The sequence below is a fragment of the Rhipicephalus sanguineus genome, unplaced genomic scaffold (genome assembly GCF_013339695.2).
Source record: "Rhipicephalus sanguineus isolate Rsan-2018 unplaced genomic scaffold, BIME_Rsan_1.4 Seq117, whole genome shotgun sequence".
NCBI classification, from domain to species: domain Eukaryota; kingdom Metazoa; phylum Arthropoda; class Arachnida; order Ixodida; family Ixodidae; genus Rhipicephalus; species Rhipicephalus sanguineus.
In genome coordinates, this window is record NW_023614434.1 from 35,001 (window position 1) to 38,868 (window position 3,868).

Consider the following 3,868-nt stretch of genomic DNA (forward strand, 5'->3'; position numbering starts at 1 on the left):
GTAAAGGATGAACACCTGTGTGCTTATACACATGTGCGCGTTAAACCACCTAGGTGGTCTAAATTGAACCGAAGTCCCCATTACGGCGTGCCTCATAATGATATCATGGATTCGACACGTAGAACACCAGCAGTTATTATCCTAGTGAAGGATAAGCTAGGATAATAAGCCTAGTTCTCTCTGTAGTACTACAAAAGATATGTTGCCTGCTCCACCAACCCCCCCCCCCCCTTCTCCCCCAGAATAAGAGAACAAGAAAAAAAGGAAAAAAGGAAAGGGCATAGCTAATTCAGTGTTTCAAACTGAAAAATAGTAATTAATAGGTGCTATTTTCTTCCACCTAATGATCTGGTAGAAATGGTGCAGCTTATTTTCTTTATTCTGGCCAATACGGACGCATTCAGCCACCCATGGCTAATAATTGTAATGTCTGGCTTGTACAAGCCCTCTCCCCTCCCCCCCTTTTTTCTTTTGTTTTCATTCACAAAGTGCGCGTCTCTACAATGCGCATTCGCGCACCTAATGAAGGCGCGGGTCATCATTCAAATGAAGACCGTGACTTAGCTGTCTGTCGTGCGGCTTGTATCTTGCGCATGTACACATGAATACCTAGGCCCCAAAACAAACAAGCTCAGCTTGTACACACGCTTCTTGCGAATGCAACTTCCCCGTTAGTAAAGAAAACTGCTTAGCGAAAACGTCAACTTTGCATTTATAAAAGGGTACCAGGAATTCGAATTAATATAACACAGAACACTGCGGACTATGAGAATGTCCAGGATCATCACCACAGTGGGAGGCTCAGAGAAAAAGAAAACTTACACAAGTCTTCTTTTTTTCTTCCTCACGTGCGACGCAGTTATGGAGATTTTGAACAGCTGGTCTACTTGAAATTGGTTCTTCCGAAATAAAAAAAAAGGAGGAGGAAAGAGGACAAAGTTCAAGCCTTCAACGTCTCAGGCAGCTTGTATGTAGGCACGTAAAAACTGTGACCATAGGAAAGGAAACAAAAGAAAAACGCAGAAAACGAGAAATTGAACAGAATGTTTCAGCTGCGGTTGGCACGATATAGGAGTCTGCGAGTGAAATAAAAAATAAGAGCACAAACACACACACACACACACACACACACACACACACACACACACACACACACACACACACACACACACACACACACACACACACACACACACACACACACACACACACACACACACAAAACTGTAGATAGAGCCGGAGGCAAGCTGGATACCGGGGCCTCACTCCTACCAAACAGTGTCGACGGCGCGCACTCCCCTCGAGCCGGCGCTGCTACGAGACCGGGCATCAATTTGCAGGTATCGATTTTGCGGTTTGCGACCTCCGGCGAGCAGGGCCACGCCGAGGGAGGAACTCACTCCACCTCTGTCGCTCCCATCCTCGAATCCTTTTTCCCCCTCTCTCACTCCTCCTATTTTATTATTTTTTTCTGTGTCCCGAACCCGGTGGTTGTCGATAGCCATTTTCCTATAGGCGAAGGCCGGCAGACCAGGAGGAGATAAGCGAAAGACAACGTGGAATAAAGAAATAAAAAATCGCGCGCTCATACCTGGCCGTTGGAATGTACGGGTGCGGTGGCGAGCCGACGCTGAAGCTGGATGGCGCCTGATAACGCCGACGCGACCTCGCGTTTTGCAAATCAGTGCGCGCATTTGCGCGAAAGATCGACCCAATGACGAGGATTGCTCCTTCTTTATTTCCTTCATTTTCTTTCATTTTGCTTTTTTAACGGCTTGTGGCGTTGAAATCAAAACATCCGCATTACATAGAAATGTTTTGAGGTCGAGCTTTCGAGAAGATATTACAGAAAAATTGACAGTGGATCTCTGAAGGTGGGTTTTTCGCGACATATTTCACCGGAATCCGGAGTTGACATATGTTTCATTCAATATAAAGATATTTCAATTCATTCATTCATTCATTCATTCATTCATTCATTCATTCATTCGTATCGAAGGAACTACATTTGCCAATTCTCATATGGCACGCTACGAGGCTACAAACGTACTGCGCAGTTAACAAGAATCGGTATGGACGTTATAAGTATGTTTATAAGTATGCGTTATAAAGTATACTGTACTTATAACTTATAAGTCACTGAAGAGTGCCCACACACGCACATGGATGTCTGGAGGATTCCGGAAAAGTAAAAAAAAAGTGAACTTTTTCTTTTGCTACCCGGCAAAAAATGATGCGTAAACAACCTCGGGAAGACGAGAAGAACGTAGAGCGAGAGAGATATTATCGCAGCTCACGACCTCGCGTCGCGCTATGGTCATCACTTGAAATTGCATGCCCAACGTTTTGGTACTGTAATTGTACAAATAACAAAATGTGGAAAATAGATTATGTGAAAAATAAAACTGAAATAACACAACTTTACGTAATTTAGAGGTTTTAAGAGTGAAATGGGACAATAATGGGAACTCGTGTTAGGTTTTAGTTCTCCTAAAAATTAGGCGTCCTCGCCGTGTGCTTTGTGAGTGAAAAAAAAAATACTTCAAATAAGCGGAGCAAATTAATTTTAGCCTAAAGCTCAGCGTCAGCGTTCAGGAGCACGCATGTAATAGTTCTCATATTTGTTGTTCGAACACATTGCTGAAAATCAAAAGAAAAGCTCACAGGGTCCCTTATGCACTTACCTAAGACGACTGGAAGGCGAAAGCCATTTTCTTTTTCTTCTCAGTCAATGTATTGTTCCCACGCCGCCCCCCTTCGACAGCTTTCTGCATCTAATGTGATTTTGCATTGCCTCCAAGATCGGAGGCACCTTACCTGGTTTTGCACTGCCTCTGTGATGTACCCACCGTTGACCAAGCTAAGATACACGAGATGACTTCACTGTGATGCCAATGACGTCCCAAATTTTGGCGATCTGTGACGTCATGATGACATCATATGGTGACGTTATCACGTGATGATGATTTTTTTTGCATCTCTCGCGTGGATGCCGATGGGAGACGCCGACGCGGGATGCCGGTCAATTTTCGCAATTGATGAGGCATCTAAGGCTTTCGCCTTAATACAATCGAGTTCATGATAATTGCTACGCCTGCAACGCTGTGAATTCCCGACCTACATTTAGCTAGTGGCCAGACGAGGCAAAAAAAAAACGTTGATTACACGTTGATTACCCTAATTACGTAACTTGTGTGCGAACAGACGCTTATCTTGATCATTTATATGACCTCTCCTTTATACTATGCAAGTTTTGGGAATTCATCTTGCCGGATAATCTGAACTCAAACGCCTGCAGGCACTATTGTGATTGGTCATTTCTCAACCTACTTGGCGCTTCGTTGCGCTAGCATGCCTTGTCGCAAAGAATATTGCCTAGCACATCAACGTACAGCTTATTGCCGAATAAACATCAAACACACGCAAGTTGCGCGTGTAATCGCAGCAAAAATCCGTAAAACGGTTGCCAAATCCTCGTGGCTTTGCAGCCGGTCTCTGACACTGTCTCACAAGTGGTGGGAACAAGTAAACTTAGTACGAAACAAAGGAACGGTGGCTGCCCGGGGGAAGCTTCGGTGCATCAAGTGGGATTAGCTTAAGTTGAGAACTCGCGTAATCTAGGTAATAATCCAAGCGGTTTGAAGAGCCTCTTAGCGACGCAGACAAAGCTTTCTTTTTTTCTTGCCAGGAATAACGCCTCTCTGAAAAATTCGGCCATGCGCAGTGAAGGATATAAGTTGCAGGAAGTAAGAAGCCGATGGTGAAGGAAGTGCGCAGTGCTTCATGTGTCGCATAAAGCTACAAAGGCAGGCGATCAACATAGGGTTTATACAGTGAATAATATTTCTTTAATGTTTGGTGTCTTACG